The sequence below is a fragment of the Panthera onca genome, chromosome C1 (genome assembly GCF_046562875.1).
Source record: "Panthera onca isolate mPanOnc1 chromosome C1, mPanOnc1 haplotype 2, whole genome shotgun sequence".
NCBI classification, from domain to species: domain Eukaryota; kingdom Metazoa; phylum Chordata; class Mammalia; order Carnivora; family Felidae; genus Panthera; species Panthera onca.
Window position 1 is genome coordinate 145604295 of NC_138346.1, and position 18195 is coordinate 145622489.

At 45.1% G+C, this 18195-nt stretch overlaps 1 protein-coding gene across 5 annotated transcripts in view; it reads right to left on the reverse strand.

Moving 5' to 3' along the window:
- Positions 1-18195, reverse strand: part of LRRC8D (leucine rich repeat containing 8 VRAC subunit D) — a 122923-nt gene that overhangs the window by 96706 nt on the left and 8022 nt on the right. For 3 of the 5 annotated variants that reach the window (XM_060621321.3, XM_060621323.3, XM_060621322.3), the window contains exon 2: positions 3300-3451. The exons of 1 other annotated variant lie outside the window; for it this stretch is intronic. The gene's annotated coding sequence lies outside the window, so the exon portion shown is untranslated. Of the gene's footprint in view, positions 1-3299; positions 3452-3748; positions 3772-18195 lie in introns of those variants that run through there. One more of the 5 variants, XM_060621326.3, reaches the window with a different exon arrangement.

Consider the following 18195-nt stretch of genomic DNA (forward strand, 5'->3'; position numbering starts at 1 on the left):
AGACAGAAATGGCAGTCCATTGTTTATTAAGAAAAAATACATATTTCATTCCTCATTTATAAAAGAAAGACCACTTACTTTTATCTCTTTCCTCTCCCACCTTCTCCCCTTCTGATACTTGGTACAATTCTAAGGAACAGAAGTTATAGATCACTACAGATACTCTGTTGAAGACAAAATAAATATTGCATGCAGCATTTCCCAGTAAAAACGTATTCTCAATTTTATGTTTTTCTTAATGCCGCATAAAATATTAGCTAAAGAAAACCTTAACTTTAAGCATCACAAAGATAAGAAGGAATAAACTTATTTCCATCTGGAGAATACTACAAAATTACTCAACATAGAATTTAAAGCATACATGGATTTGCTATTGTTGTTCTGTAATATGACCTTTTTTTTCTTTTTTATAATCTCTATGCTCAACATAAGGCTCAAACTCACAACCCCAAGATCATGCTCTACTGACTGAGCCAGCCAGTCACCCCTGTGATATGACCTTTACTGTGGGTATCCTGAACTGAGGTGGGAGTTGCAGGGCTATATACGGTGGTAGTACGTTATGTATGGTAGTGGGCTGTAGAGACAGTCCCACACATCATTTTATAATTTATTATTTCTTTTCTGGGACATAAAGTGTTCTAGGGTTAAACCAGAAGTACTGCTTTTCTGTTCTAAAAAACAATCTGACCCTTCAAAAAGAGACAGTTTACTAAGACTTGACATAAAATATCTGTAAATTAAAATATGCCATTAGAATTCTGGCAGCAGAAAACAGATCAGATTGATACAAACACAGCTAAATCTAGTGACTAACACAGAGGAAGTGTAAATGTCAGATGTGGGAACAAAACAAAACAAAACAAAAACCCCTCAGCTCTGGGTAGAGGTTATGGGAAAAGATCCAAAGACGTAGGTAAGGCCAGTCTGGAGTCGGTCATTACCAGCTTGCTGGGAACAGCGAAAGACCACCTGAATCAGCATGGACATCCCTTTCTCAGGCAGCAACTTTCCAGATTACAGATGTGCCAAGGACGTGTTCATCAAAAGACGTCCCAGCATCCCCATTTACGTAGTCCCATTTTACAAGTCCCATTTCCGCAGCCTCAGTTTCCTCTCTCCACAAAACAGAGTGAACAAGACCTGTTTCACCAGACTATGAAAGGGAGTAACAAATTATAAATGCGATCTAGAAAATGTGCTCTGTCAACAGAAAATGAAGAGCTCTTAAGATCAATTATCATTATTTCTGGGTTACTACTTAATATTAAATTTTCCTAGGGTGGGAGCAAATCCTGTCTCTAAACAGGGTATGAGTTTGGAGAGTCACAAAGGCTGTTCTATTTTATCTTGAAGCAGAGCGAACTGAAGACACTCCTCAAATAAATTAACGAACTGGAGAGCCAGGAGTATACTTGGGTATAAAAAGAGAGACAAAACACTACGGTTGTACAGGTCTTTCAAGAGTCCCTCTCACTGACTTGTTTTAATCATGTCATGTATCTGGCAAAGAGAAGAGGCCTAAACACGGACATATCACAATGAAATTCAAATTTAAGACATCCAAGTCCATCTATCTAGAGAAAGATGAAATTAATTGCTCAGTTCTCACAGTGTATCTTGGCTATTTACTGCTAACGCAATTATGCCAATTACTGATACTATCGCAACACTCAAAGCAGCTGCTTTCTAAAAGGGATTAAAGTTCTGAGGGACTATTGGAATAATGGGATCACGGAATTAAAATCACTGATGACAGGCATTAAAAAAGGGAGAGAGAGGGCAGTACAAATTTACCAGGCTACCTGACCACAGAAGATTTTCCTTTCAAAGCAAAATTAGTTATGTAGGGGAATATATTTTATTACAAAAGGTACAAATTAGAATAGCATAGCCAGCATATGACATCCCGAATTTAAATCTACAGCGAACGCTGCTCCCTGATGAAGTTTAGCCTCCCCATAAGGTGAAGGAGTTAATAAGTGCACATGGTAGTGGGATTCTACACACTCCCTCCAACGCTGTAGAAAGAGACCCTTCTTGACTTGCCTCCCCTTTAGTCCTCTGCTCACATCCCTTCTTCTTAAATAAGAGTAGGAGGACGCTACTGGCTTTAACATTGTTCAAACATTGCATTTGAGGCCAATCTTGCCATTAAACTGATTCTTCTCAACTATCCAACCTCCGTTAGTGGCTCTCCACCAGACTGGAGTTTCACCAGGTAGATAAATATAGGCGGAGAAACAAGGCCAGGCTTTCATTAGGGGAGAAGTCAATTTGACTTAGTCTGCAGAGACCGGAGCTGCCAGGGAAATGAAGAAGCACTAAGCCTGCGCATGAAACCACCCTCTTCTCGAGCAGTTTGTGCTCTCCGCCTGGGAACATCCGAGAGGCAGCAAGACACAGATGTGAAATTATAAACTACTTGGTGAATGCGAGAAGTCATTCTCCATGTTCCTCTGATGGAAAATGGAATATAATGAATAAAGACGTCTGGCTCATACCTTTAAGAGTACCTTCTGTCTGAGCAAGGGAGCCTGGCTGAGAGAAACCACAACTGGAGTTAAGCAGCCAGACACCAGACTAAACACCTCAGAAGTAGCTGTCCCTCATTTCTGGTCGCTACCTTTCCAGCGCATGTCTACATCACTAATTCCCTCTGTTCTGAAAGCCTGGCTCCAACCACCCCCCCAACCCCCCCCAAAAAACAGAAACAAAACAAAACAAACACACCAACAGACAGCAAGGCTCCGCTGAGAAGGTGGGCTTTCGGAAGCCGCGCACCAAGACTCTTGCTCCCCTTTCCACCTTACACCTCGCTCACCGTCTCTCTCTCTCCCTAGGTCCCCACTTCTCACACGCTACCCTTCGTAACATCCAAGCCTCCCAGAGACTTCGGAGCAACAGAGCGCCCCGCGTCGGGCAGCAGTGGCGGGAGGAGGCGGCGGTGAGGGCGGAGAGGGCAGCTGGGGACTCGGGGAAGCCTCCCGGGCAAAGGCAGCCCCGCCTGGAAAGCGCCTGCCTAGGCTAAGTAAGCCCGGGCAGGTCCCGCAGGCGTCAGGCAGCCCAAAGCCCTCCCGCCCTCCAGGGGCGGGGGACCAACACGCCCGGGGCAGCAGGCCACAGTTGGGCAGAGACCCCTGGGGACGAAGGCGGGCAGGGGGGTGCCACCAGGCTACTGCGGCACGCGAGTGAGGCTGCGGCGCGGAGCTGGAGAGCAGGCTCGGCGGCACCCAGGGGCGGCGGCCAGTGACAGCCCAGCGCCCGGCCCGCGGGCTCCCCGACCCGGCCCCACGCACCTGGACCAGGCGGCCACCCTGCTCCCTCAGGGCGCTCTCCGGGGACTTGGCTTCCGGGGGGAGGGGGGCGCTCCGCAGGCTGGCACCAGCGGCGACAGAGACTTCACTCCTCCATCCTGGGACCCGGCACGTTACAGACAGCCGTGCACTTCCTGTTTGAAAACACAGGGGAGAGAAAGAGCGAGAGATCCGAGTGTTGGCAGAGTGGAGGGAGGGGCGCAGACCCGCGCGAGGGAGGACACAGGGGGGCTGCGGGTTGCATAACTACCGCCGCCCCCGCCCGCCTCGCCATGGTCCCTCCGGGCGCTGTCCTCTGACCCGCTACACCGGCTTCTGGCGAGGTGGCTCCCCGAGGCCCGGGCCTCCCCCTGCCGGAGGCCTCGCGGCCGGAGCGCTCGCAGCCCTTCCGTTTCCAGCCCCTGCCTCGGTTCTCCCCTCCCCACAAGTACCGAGTCAATGGACTGCACGCTTCCTTCCGAGCGCGCAGAGCGCGGTGCCGCGTGTAGTCTGCCTCCGTTTTCCTCCTTTCCTTTCCTCTCCTCCCCGCCCCCGCCCGTGGAACAAAATCGCCTAGGGGAAGGTGTAAAGACGGGACCCAGTCTTTCCAGGGAGTGGAGGATGGATTTATGCAAAATTGTAAAGCGCATAGCCACATCCCAGTATATTCACTCCAGCTCAGCAACTGAAAGACCCGAGGATGGGAGGAAATTACTTGTCTTGCGCCTGGCTGAGTCAAGAGAGCGTGCACACTGCCGCGAACTTGGGGTGGAGGGGCGGGGAGAGCGTTCCAGGGGGGCTACGGTCTCTAGGCGCACCAACCTCAAGCTCACAGTCCCCTAACATGACGGATACCAATCCCACACAGAAGACAGTGGTATAGTGCGTTCTTTCAATGAACAACTAAGGATTTCTCTGTGCTTATGAAATCAGAAAGCAGTTCCAAAATTCTGAGTTTGGGTTGATTGTGCTACCCTCTGACTTTGGTGAACTTCGGGGTAATGTTTAAAAATTAATAAACAGATGGTTTAAGAATCTGCTATATGCAGAGCATGCCAGCCCTAGGAGTTTGTATGTGCGTTTAGTGCCTGGTTTCTGGACTTCCAGATGTGGATGGCTTCATCTGTACGCTCTCTGTCCTTGCACACAAATCTCTTGGGTTACAAGGTACTTACAGGCCTGTCTTGGATAAACAGCTCCTTTTATCACAAGCTGATGGCTTAAATAAAATTTATTCATGTTTCAAAACTCAACATGGAGAGTAGGGCAATTATTCTATATAAAAAGCCAAATTTTGACTGAAGTAGAAATTGATGGACATTAAGTTCCTACTCTTGGCTAGACAGCATCTCATTTTAATCAGCTCTTAGTTTCAACATTTCCCAACAGATCTATGAATGTCCTATTCTCTTATTCCCAACTGAGGAAATAGGGTCAGAGAAGTTAAGTAACTGTCCTGATGTCTCAGCTAGAAAGTGGTCAAATGGAGAGCTGAATAACAGGTCTTTCCTAAGTATAAAATCTGGGCCATTTCCTCTACACTCTGCTAATTCTCAAAACAATAGTGAATCCTGGGAGACAAATCAAGCCCAGTGACCATCTGTGATCCATTTCTTCATCTCTAAATGATTCTGCAATTTACATGCTATAACCCTGTTCGACTACCTAGGGTCCTTACCCACCTCAATAATATGTACCTTTATTACCCAAGCAGAGGACACAGTGCTCTTCCCCAGTGCCTACGACTGGCTCTTTCAGCCTTTTCAGAATTACTCAATGGCAAAAGTTCAAAAGGTTCTAGGATAGCCACTCTTATGCCAAGGTACAAAGTCTGTGCAAGTTCAGAACCTAATCAGCTGACTAATATTTGTTCCCTGAATTCTTTTCTCTAACTGGGATTTTTTAAGAGGGAAAATAAAACAACATACACATGACCTCAGCTTTGAGTGAAACTGTTGAAATTCTCTCCTTTTCCATTCCTCTCTGCTTCAGCGCTTAGCTCACACTCACCTGTAATAGTGTGCTATTGCCCTCCTGACAAGCCAAGAAATAGAGCACATATAGAAAGGCGATTAAGAATCTTGGCAATGGCAAGACCCCAGGCACTTGCAGAGAGTGAAGGAGAAAGTTTATCCTGTCTCCAGATGAACTGCATCTCACCTGCCCTTGCCTGCCCCCTCCCTAAGGAGCACACTCGGCAGCAGGAGCGTGCGCAGGTGCACGGCAAGAGCAGTTCAAGAGGGGCAGCGGGGGCTGGGTGGGGGCAGAGATACATCCCCATCCTTCAGGCATGCCCAGTCTAATGAGGGCTTGTCACTACAAACTTCTGAGGGGTCTCAGCATCCTTTTAGGGTCCCGCTGGGCCCTGGCTGCCACCTTTTCCTTCTCCCAGTCCTTTGCCTCCCTAGACTTGTCAATTCTTCATCTCTTTTCAGATCTCTTCATGTCTTTCATCCTTTTTCCCAAAGCACTACCATATCCCCCCCTCCATAAAGTACACGGTGGGAAGGCAACAGAAAGGAAGGCACGTAGCTCAGAACTGTTCTCACTTCTCTCTCATTTAAAAAAAAAACTGTCAATGTTACCATGTTTTTGAGGACACAATCTATTTTAAAATACATTTTTGGGGGCTCCTGGGTGGCTCAGTCAGTTAAGCACAACTTTGACCGAGGTCATGATCTCAGGGTTCATGATTTCGAGCCCCATGTGGGTGTCTCTGCTGTCAGTGCAGAGCCTGCTTCAAATCTTCTGTCTCTTCTCTGTCCCTCTCCCACTCATGTGTGTATTCTCTCTCAAAAATAAACATTAAAATAAAATAAAATAGATACAATACAATACAATACAATACAATACAATACAATACAATACATTTTGGTATCCCTACCTTCATTTCTGTTACTCATTAGGACTCCAAGAGCCTAGAAGGAAAACCTCTGAAGAAAAAGTGAATTCCTAAGAAAATCCAAAGGAAACATGCTTAAATTAACTTGCATGGATCCCAAAGTTTACAATTTGGATAATACATACAACACTCCTATGACTGCATCAGCCCCACACATACTTCCTAAGAGCCACAAGGTCTAAGTACCATATCATACTTTCCCATTTGTTCAGCTATTCTCCTGCACCTTCTGTGTTTCTGTGTTTCATGGAGAAGTGTTTCTACCTTATACCTGTTGAGAAATAAATACACACACACACACACACACACACACACACACACACACACACACATTATGTATATCACAACCTCCTAGGAAGAGAAAAAATATGCTCCCTAGTAGCTACAAATCATGCCACAAGAGATAAAATTGATTTTGGAAGGATATTGGAAGTTCATTTTGAGAGTCTCCACTCCCTAGGTATGACAGTCCATGGATGAAGATGGCAACATTGTGAAAGCCATTTTGGAAGCTCCAAAGTAAGTGACGAGAGACAGCTTCTCTGAGGACTAAGAGGTGTGGAGGAGGAGATGATAAACTCATGTCTCAAATGATGCCGCTTATCTTCCTTCATCATAAAAAAGAAAGACAAAGACCTTACTTTGGTGGTTAAAAATGTTTGCCACAGATTTCTTTGTACGAGGACTCTTGGTCATTATTACGGCTGGATTTTGCAAACAAGAAAAAGAAAACTGACAAGCTGTCTGGTCACCTAAGAGACGGTCTCTCTCTGTACTCGCAGCCTTCAGTCAGTGTCCTTGTCTGTCTGCACTTCCAGGATGGCACCTGGAACAGGCTTTTCGGTGAAGGACGTCTCTGGCACTCACACTCACCTCCCAGCCTTTGCAGAACCTGGGCCATGGCTTTCAAGGAAGACGTCCTCGGAGCCAACTGGCTGCCTAGACTGGCATCTACCCACAGAGGGGTATGAGCCATTTTCCAGGAGCCAGAGTGTCATTTCCCACAGCAGAAATGTAGTAAAGGGGTACACACCATTTTAAAAAATTCTGCCTGCATGATGGTTTAGGGTCCCTTCTGGGCACAGGGGTTTCCTGGCTTTGAAGGAGCTGAGAAGGAAAGCACTGCTTGGAGCACCCCATGGCAGGACTTCGAAAAGCCAGCCACAGAGGAGAAACACAGGGCCAGGGTGACTATAGACCTGGGCTGGTAGACCTCTCAGCCCAGTGCCCCAGGGTCACAGGCTTCCAATCACACATAGGAACTCACCCAGGCTGCACAGAATTAGGAACTTGACCTGGGGGCCCTCACATGCCCTGCCTCACTGAATTTGCAGAACTGCCTTTAAAGGGAAGGGTCGCTAACCCTATGTGAGAAGAAGCAGTGGGGCTCACAGATGTTAAGTCATTTTCTCAAAGCAGCAGGTAATGGAGCTAAAACTCACCCTGGGTCTGTACTTCCTCCTTTTAATTAAAGAGAAACGAGTGGGTGCCTTTTTGGCTGTGGAGTTATAGTTCTGTGCTACACAACTTTTACTCAGAAGACTCTTACTTACTTTTCAAACCCAACTTGTAATGTTCTCTTAGCTGCATCACGTGGCTTCATCACCTTGCCAAATTTTTGTAAAGTGTAAATTGTAAATGTGTATTTTGCAACAGGCCAACTCATTTTAAACCCTGGCAATGCAAGTCCATACAAATTAGGTTACATATGCTCTTGGGCTGTGGCTGAATATTACTTCATGAAATAATAAAGAAGACAGATCTACAGGTCATACTGTGATGATCAAAATTTCAATACATTTTTTCCTAGTCTCCCTCTCATTCTTCAGTTAGTATGGAAATATATAAGTAAAGTAGGCCATCCTGGCTGATGGGCAGTCACTTAAAGAGCGTAAGTATGAAAGAATAGCAAGAAACAACATAAGTTTGACTAAATGCAAATACCTATACACAAGTTAAGAGTATTCAAAATGGTTCTGGCACAAACTGTTAGCCGTGGACAGCCGTGGGTTATTTACTGACTGCTGACTGTGATGTGTATTGTGTAGACTAAACACTGCCCTATAAGACATTTTTCTTTGGAAGGCACGTTTTGTCTACTCATCTTCTGTAGTGAGTATTTCTGCTTCCTTATTAAAAAAAATATTTAGGGGCGCCTGGCTGGCTCAGCCAGGCCAGCATGTGACTCTTGATCTTGAGGTTATAAGTCTGAGCCCCACGTTGAGTGTAGAGCTCAGTTAAAAACAGTCTTAAAAAAATTTAATTCTCTTTGTGCATCCATTTAAAAAATAATATATGAAAAATCCAACAACTTAAAAGGATTGCTCCTAACAAGTCAAACAAATAAAACTTACACTACCAACAAAATCGTGTTCTTAAAAAGGATTTAAAAAATACATAAACATCATAAACATCTGTACACATCTGAAGGTACCAAATTATAGGAGCTGAGAGGGAATAATTCACACACATCACTGTTCTAGTGAATATATCAATTCTCAATTATCTATTATAAAGAAATCCTTTTTAATGGGGTGCCTGGGTGGCTCAGTCGGTTACGCTTTAGACTTCAGCTCAGGTCATGATCTCACGGTCCATGAGTTCGAGCCCTGAATTGGGTTCTGTGCTGACAGCTCAGAGCCTGGAGCCTGCTTCAGATTCTGTGTCTCTCTCTCTGCCCCTCCCCTGCTCAGGCTCTGTCTCTCTCTCTCTCAAAAATAAAAACATAAAAAAAATTTTTTTAATGTTTTTAATGTTTATTTTTGAGAGAGACAGAGCACCAGCAGGGGAGGGGCAAAGAGAGAGGAAGACACAGAATCTGAAGCAGGCTCCAGGCTCTGAGCTGTCAGCATCGAGCCTGATGTGGCTCATGACCTGAGCTGAAGTCGGAAGCTTAACTAAGCCACCCAGGTGCCCCTATTATAATGGAATCTTAAAGGAAAAAAAGCAATTTATGAATAACCCTAAGGTGGCAAAATCGGATAGTTTGATTTAGTTTTCTTTCCTTTGCTTGTAATGGAATGGCTAAGGCAAACAGCACAAGAGAGTAACAAAATGCCTAGAAAACCCAGAAACGTTATTATAAACTTCTGAAAGATTATTCACCAAGGTTTAAACTAAACCTAACTAAACAAATTTTAGCCACTTACATACACTGACTCAATTATTCCTGATAACAACCCTATGAGGTAGGAATTACCACTACCTCTGTATTACAGATCAGGAAACAGACAAAAAGATAACAATTTGTCCAAAGTAACACTGTTAGCAAATAGCAGAACTCGGGCAGCCTGGCTGGCCACAGAGTCTACTTTTAACCAACACATTTTACTATCAATAAGGTACAATTAGATGGGGCTTGTTTCCAGCATGAAAGTTCGTGGGGAGAATAGTCCCATGGGTATGGCACATGAAAGGCTCAGAGTTTTTCCTTTTTGCAGCAAAAAGTGGTTGAAGGGGCTCAGAGATACACAGCCCACTACATGTTGCTAAATAAATGAATACAGGAAAGGAAAGGATATCTGCAGAATGGAAAAGCCAGGGAGAAGAGCTGCTTCCTCACCTTGAGCAGAATCCTGTACTGCAAGACTCCAGGACTGCCTGGCTACAGCACAAGTGAGTTAGCAACGGAAGGGAATCCAAGGATCCCCGTGTACTTTGATCTTTCTGAAGCATTTGATACAGTGTGCCATGAAATCAGGATCACTAAATCAACTGAAACTTATGTGGCAACAAGAACCACCCAGGAGTTAAGCAGCTAGAAAGAAAAACACTGGCCAGATCTACTGGTATGGTGAAGAAAAGAACCGTAAGGAACAGTTTTCAAAAGCGACTCAGAAATTACTCACACCGTTCTAACCAAAGGTGCACATAACATTAATTTGGGAGGTGTAAAAAGGGCAAATGAGGGCGAGCCAATGGAGTCCGTTAAATTAACCGAGGGGTGAAGAAAAACAAGGAATTCAGTTTCATTTTTGTGCTCCTTTTAATTTTCAGGGAGGGGCTGGGATGTCCGATGGGTGCTAACCACCTCTAGACCTGAAATGCCAAAGTATAAAGTAAGCAACAGCAAATTGGAGAGGTTTAGGATTTGGGGGCCTTAGGTCTGAACTTTAAAAAGCATGCTCCTATTATTCCACACACCATCAATACAGTTCCATGAAAAATAATATTCCTTTCAACAAGAAGACTTTGTTAGCAAAATTCAAAGAAACGAAGGGGCTCAAAAGCTGAATTTGGAGGTCAGATGAAAAAGTCAGTCAGTGGTGTATGTATAATCTGGCCCCACTACAAATATGCCACACAGGCAGGAGGTCATGAGAATGGTTTGCAGACACCCGGCAGGATAAAGAACAGTAGAGAAGGAAGAGAGAGGAGAGCTAAAACTTGGACTAACATTATTTTTTTAAGCATAAATTATAATTTCAAATTTCTTTAATCTTGAGAAATCGCTTCTCCCTTGGTAGAACTGTTTGCCTTCCCAGCAGAAACTAAACTTGAAACGTCAATAGTTGATTTAGAACTCAAGAAAGGGGAGTAAGAGAGATCTGCAACATTTGGAAAAAAGGCTTCGGTTCAGGCTGGGTCCCAGGAAATGGACAAGTGAGCAGCATTTCGGCCAACTCCTAAGAGACTGTAGTGAACTGTGAGCACTGAGCCACCCTGCCTGAGGCAGTGGACTCCAGAACTCACATCCTGAGAGACTGCGCTGATGAACAGTCACCGAGAAAATCCTACATATTCCATTTCCCTCTAAATAAAAGAAAAAAGGGCAAATAGAACACACAGGCATAAAGATTAGAGCCATACTACATTCTAGACATGAATGGGAAAATTTATGTGGAAATGACCCTGTTCTGAGATTATTATTTAAGATTTATAGAGCATATACGACAGATCTTCTCCAAGGTTTGATTACTGGCCCCCTCGCATCGTTTCAAAATTATCCACACAATGACTGTTGGGCTCGGTCCAGCCCCAGTCCCCGATGTTCTAATGCCCACAGGACCTATTCCTGGATCTGGCTGCACTCAGAAGCACCTTTCAAATATAATCCTCCAGGCCAGGCCCCACCCCAGATTTACACCATCAGCATCACTGCTGGGGGTGAGTGCGCCATTCTGTTCATTTAAGGAACTCCCAGTGACCTAAGGTGCAGCCCAGTCGGGGAATCCCTGCTGCAGACATTTACTCCTCTCTTCAAGCTACCATCGATGAAGTCAGAGACTAAAGCAAATAAAGTCCCTTCTCGTGAACCTTTAGTGGAATAACCTTCAAAGGCAATGGAACGAAGTCCAAATTCTGTAGCAGGACACTCCAGGCCCTCAGTAACCTGTCCCAAACTGCTTTTCTGCTCTCCTTTTCTCCCACATCTCTCACTCTGTCACAGCATCAATTCCCCCAAACACACTGCATACTTCCTTTGTCATTTCCATACCTCACCACTCCCACCCTGACGGTCCCAGTCTATTGCATCTTCAAGGTCCTTTCTGAAACCATTCTTCTGTGTGTATGAAATCTTCACTGGTCTTTACAGTCTCGGGGCACCTGGGTGGCTCACTCAGTTAAGCGTCTGACTCTTGGTCAGTCTCTCTTTCCTCCAAGCAAATGTCCAAAAACTTTAGCTCATGCAGGGGTTACAGCATATACTGCATGCACACTGTGCTCAATTATACTACACTGTTCACAAGCCAGTCGCCTCCCTGAAAGCAGGAGGGAAATGTAACTCATGTTTTATTCTGTGGATGAGAGACAGATCCAGGTTCAAAGTTTAGTTCCTCCAGGTACTTACTAGCACTGTAACCCTTGGTATCTTATTTAATCTTTATTTATTTTTGAGAGAGAGACAGAGAGACAGAGCATGAGCAGGGAGGGGCAGAGGCACGGAGACACAGAATCCGAAGCAGGTTTCAGGCTCTGAGCTGTCAGCATGGAGCCCAAAGTAGGGCTTGAACTCACAGACTGTGAGATGATAACCTGAGCCAAAATCGGACGCTTAACTGACTGAGCCACCCAGGTGCCCAGACCCTTGCTAGGTTATTTAAACAGAGTGAGCCTCAATTTTGTAATCTTTTTTTTTTTTTTTTTTTTTAAATTTTTTTTTTAAACGTTTATTTATTTTTGAGACAGAGAGACAAAGCATGAATGGGGGAGGGTCAGAGAGAGGGAGACACAGAATCTGAAACAGGCTCCAGGCTCCGAGCTGTCAGCACAGAGCCCGATGCGGGGCTCGAACTCACGGACCGCGAGATCATGACCTGAGCCAAAGTCGGCCGCTTAACCGACTGAGCCACCCAGGCGCCCCTCAATTTTGTAATCTTTGAAATGGAACAGCAACAACAAATGATACCTATCTCCATGACTGAAGTGAGGATAAAACATGAAAAATGTTTGGCTCAATATGGACCACCTAAAAATTCACCAAAATGACACCGGTTTTTATTATTTCTTATTTTTGTTTGTATCCTACTAGAATGTACCACAAGACACACTGCTCAAAAAGCATTTGCTTTCACCAAAAAAACAACAACAAAAAAAAAAGCATTTGCTTTCAGAGTAATAGGCAGTGATTTCCTAAAGGCCTCTTTTCCTCACCCAATTCCGTTCCGTTAGGAAGGGCATTTCATAACGTTCCTAGTGACAAGTCATGTCTTATCCCCCTTTCTTTCCTTCAAAAACCAGTGTACGAAATTCTAATGCACAAGCCCCGTCAGTGTCCCTCCTACTCCAGCCTGGCTTTTTGCTTTGAACTACAGTAACTGCCTGCAGCCACAGTGTCGCTGCCCAGAATCGCCCGCTTCACCCTCACAACAAACAGTACTTTGTAGGCAAACTGGAGGCGAGCCCAAAGTAGGAGGGGGAAAAGCCAAGGAAATGGAGTTTGGGCCAGAAACTGAGTCCACACCCATACTATCGTCCACACTAGAACACAGGTAAGGGAAGAACAGGAAAGGGAAGAAGTTCACATCAACACAAACCTTCCCAAGTACTCCCAAGCATCCACCTCACCGCTCACCCATGGAAAATGACTTCCACGGCTCACAAAGGACACACTGGTCCAGTCACTGCCTAACACACACAACTACTGTTGTTGATAAACTACCGTCCTGTATAATAGCACCTTACCCTCAAGAAACCAGTCATATTGCCACTATTCACCCCCATCACTCCCAAGGGGATGAAATCCAGGTCCTGTGAAATCCAAGGTCACATGGTCAGTAGAAGAAAGGGCGAGGACCAGAACTCAAGTCCCTAAGCTCCAGACTCATGGACCTCCCACTGCCTTACGTTAAGTGTGAAAAACAATTTTTTTTTTTTTTTAGGGTTCTCAGAAGCATTCCAAACCCACTAGTTGTAAAGGTAAACGTAAAACAGCTTTTGTGCTCTTAAAAACGATTCTGGTGCCAAGAGTGAGGGTTGTGACAGCAGCAAGGCCCCAACGGCAGCCCCGAGGATGAGCGGTCCAAGATGCTAGAACATGGTTCCAGGAAGATCATCAGCTTTCTGTTCCTGGATGGAAACAGCTCCTGACAACTCTGTTCATTCTGTTTGTGGAGGAGCAATTAGGGAAGGAGTATAATATTCATTCTTTTTTAAAATTCCACCTTGATCCTGAGTTTAAAGCTGAGGTAATGTGGAAAGCAAAAGAGTTTCTAACGCCAATCTGAGGCCCTTGCCGGGAGAGAGGGCAAGAGGCAGTAATGCAATCCTTGAAAGGACGGATCCTGAAGCAGCAAGGGCTTTGGTTCCCATCACTGCCCTGCTACTACCCCCAATACACGCCCGAGCTCCTTGACTGCTGCCCACGGTCACGGGGAAGTGCGTCCACACTGGGGCACTCTGCCCATCGTGAGGGGCAAATGAGCTACTACATGCAAAGTGCTCCAAACAGTGCCAGGTGCGTGTGAGTACTTCATAGATGTTTCCTATTATTATTTCCAGAAGAGAATCGCTAAGATTGTGGTCTTTTCAAAGTGTATTTCATAAGAAGTTTCAAGAAGACCTCTTGTCCCATTTGTTGATCCATGATGCCCCACACCAGCACAAAGATTATTTACAAGTTTCACTTCCTGATAGGATCTTTCTGGGTTCCCATCTGTGGACTGGAGGCACTGGAAGAACAAACAGTGGAATTCGAAGAACTGTTCTTTTTCCCAGCAATAGTGCAAGGAAATCTGCACCCATTCTCTCAATACTACAAACTGGCTTCCATAAGGAGAAAAAACCCCGAAGACCTTCACTGCATTACCCTGATGCGAGGGCACGTTTTTAAATTTTTTTTTTTTTTAACATTTATTTTTGAGACAGAGAGAGACAGAGCATGAACAGGGGAGGGTCAGAGAGAGAGGGAGACACAGAATCTGAAACGGGCTCCAGGCTCTGAGCTGTCAGCACAGAGGCCGATGCGGGGCTCAAACTCACGGACCGTGAGATCATGACCTGAGCCGAAGTCAGACGTTTAACCGACTGAGCCACCCAGGCGCCCCGAGGGCACGTTTTTAAAATGCGTCTTCTATTCTGAAGGCAACCAAAGTGTTAAAAATTTAAAGTTTCACCAGCTGAGAAGGACATGGTTCAGCTCACCCAGGGATGACAGTCCTAAGGACTGGAATAGAACCTGCTGATGAATCAAAAGAGTTCTTTCCCAGAAAATGCTGAAATTCCAGGAACAATGTGCTATGCTCGGGATGATTAAGAGAACAATGCTTTTAAAAATCCCCCTCTCAGGCTAGGAGTGTAGCCTCCGCTACCAACAGAGATCCGCTAAAGTGTCACCTCTCTGAACCTCTCCACTTTCAGAGAGGGCATTTGTTCGACCTATTCTAGGCGAACGATGGAAGGCTTCTCCCCAGAAGAGCAGATAAACCAGGCGGCAGCGTTAGTGGGGGTCACAGTGCAGGTCTGAGGTCGTGTCCTGCATGGAGGCACCCAGCCAGGGAGAAGGGGCGGCAAGTCAGCCTCCACTGTTCCCCAGCAGCAAGCCCCGACTGGGCAGATGCGGTCGTGCTGTCGCTAACTTCATACGCGGGGGTGTGGGGGCTGCCGCAAGCCACGCTGAGCATGCGAGCCCTCCACAAGCAAAACAAGCTGGAGCCCCGGGGAGCCGCGTGCGAGCTGGGGGGCCACCTCGCTCTGGATCCCAACACAGCCAACTTTCTGCAATGCAAACGCTTTCCCGGGTTTCCTTTTTGGTACTGGCTGCTGTGCAGTGTCCTCTTCTGCTTCTACATTCTCCCTTCTCACATGAACCCTTCACCTTCCTTCTCACTCCGGTTCTCCTTTTGCAGAAGCCACAACACAAATTAACGCGCACACACTAGCAATGGCGAAATAATGGCACTCTGCCCACCCACAGAGATCCCACACTACTTCTCAGTATGTATCAGGTCATGATTTTCCCTTTCTTGGGTAAGGACTCTCCTAACCCTGTCTTCCCTATCACCCCCAAATCAATTTTGAGATATAAATAAATGTTCCTCTTCCCTTATCTTTGGGGGGTAGATGATCTCTTTCTTCACTTCCCAAGTGGTACTCACCCCTCATTCTCTGCTCTTCGGCCCACCTGCCCCCTCAGCCCCCAGCTCTGAATCACTTTTGCCTAGCTCCTTCCCTCCCAAACTACACCGTTCTCCCTGAATCTGTTACTCCTCAAGCAAGACAACCCTTCAAATGTATTCACTTCAAACATACCAAATTTAAAGGGCAGAAACTGTTACCATCATTGAAAGTATGCGGCTTTTGAGTTTTTCTGCTTTATGCGTACATGGCCAGGGAGGGGGGTGGCGGCGGGGGGGGGGGGGGGGGTGTGCGAAGCACAAAGCAATGAAATCAAGTTTTGATTTGTTTCCACTTAAACTGATTTGCCAAGTGTGCTGTGGTTTTATTCACATCTTATGCTTCTGTTTACCTGGCCCCTTAGGGCTATCCATCTCTAAGGGCCTAAGGTTGCAGGCTGTATCTCAGCCCACAAAGCCATTTTGTTTGGTCGGCAGGAAGTTCTTATTTAAAATGTTGAGTTAGCTGATCTTTTAAAATCAGGAGATTTTAAAGTAATAATCCAGATTTTCTGGCTTACGGTGAAAAATCAGAAGATCTGGCAAGACTTGCCCACATTCCCATATGGCCAACAATTGGCTGCTGAACAGATCAGCTAAACAGAGCCCCTTCAGGCAGACCTGCATTTTCCAGTTCAGCCCAGGTCCAGCCCCCTCCCTCCTGACCACCCTACCCTGAGGCTGAAGACCAGCTGCTGCACATCATCTTCCCTGAGGCCTGCTGCAGGCAGTGCTTAGTATTTGCCTGAGACCCGAGGCAGAGCTACCACCCACTCTAATGCTCCCTCTAGTTAGTGCAGAAACTACAGATGCAATTACCCAATTTTGGCTCCATACAGATTTTGCCAGGTACAAATGACTTATAAGGAAAAGAACTTAGAACCAAGAGAAATGGGAAATGCCCCATAACAGAAAAATATTTGAAAAGAACTAGGCTAAAGAGAGAGAAAAGTGTCCCTCCCTCTGCCTTTCCCTCCCTCTCTGTACCTGTGTGTATAGGAAGGGGTGCATTTGTGAAATCTGTGTTAGCGCTGCAGACCATTTCCTAATTTGTACTTTATTAGTGGCCAAATGCTAGTATGAAAAATAAAACCGTGAAAGGAGAGATTCTAGCAGGATGAATTCACTCCGCTGAAATAATTATACTTGATCATAACAAATCTATATTAAGACAATATAAATACAGGATATAGATATTTGGATATTGATTCATGGTCTATTTAGAGGAATACAGATATGATTATTTTTTTAATTGCATATATTTGTGATAGCAGTTGTTCAGCGAGCACTTGGGTATTAACACCTTAATAAATATCAGCTACATCTTGACATATTTGTGTCCAGCTGTTACTGTAAGGCTGATCTCTTTAGGAGAAGGGGGCTTCATGTGTATGTACTATTACAAGTGGCATTCCATCACCAATACTGGTGACAAAACAGAACAGGGCTAGAGAAGTCACCAAAACAAGTGCTTTTAAATTACCCTCTCAATTCTAGGGTAAAGTTTCACTCAAATGGTATTATTTTGGTTGCTATTTTCTAAAACCCTGTATGCTGGCGAGAATGCTGTCCTGGAAACCAGAAGATGCAGGTGTCACTGGGGCTCAACTCTCTACGGCCTCTGTCCCCACATTTCAGATCTGACCCCTGAATGAGGAGCATGACCTGGACAAGCTGCGAGGTCCCTCTAGACCTCAAAATCCCATTCTCTTTCTTGGTGTTTTTTGTTTTTTGGTTTTTTTTTTGGCAAGAATATGAATAGGTATTATAAAATGAATACAAAGAATACAAGAGTAATGAGAACAGTAGATAAGAGAACGGGCTTTGAAATAACAAGGCTAATTTCAAATTCCACTTCCACCATTTCTGTGTGATTTTTTTTACAAATCACATAACCTCTGAAGCCCCAGTTACCTCATCTGTAAGGTAGGATGTAAGTCTACCTTCCACTCAGGATTGCTTTGAGGATGGAATGAGAATGCATGTAAATTTCAGGGCATACATTTGGACAATCAGAAAATGCCTAATTAACAGTTGTTAGTATTAATTTGGGGTAGTCCACACATTGTCCAATTACTTCTTGACCAATTAAGTTAAAAAACAAAACAAAACTAGTTACATCTGGTAATAAATTGATTTTAAAAGCTTATTTAGTGGGGTGCATCATGGAGACCATTTTCCAAACAATTTTAATTTTTAAATATCTCTTAGAACTAAGCTTGGAACAATCAGTAAAGAGGATTTTGACTGATGGTATTTCATACACAGTGGGATGGCATGAATGTGTCCTGTCTCCACTGCATGAGATCTGGAGATCTGGTGCTTTCTGGTGATCAACATCCTTCAGAGGGGAGGGTGGTCTTGCGCTTCCTTTCTTCTCCCTCCTTTGTAGAATTTATTGCGGTGTTGGTGATCTGTTGACGCTAAGATTTAGCAATGGAAT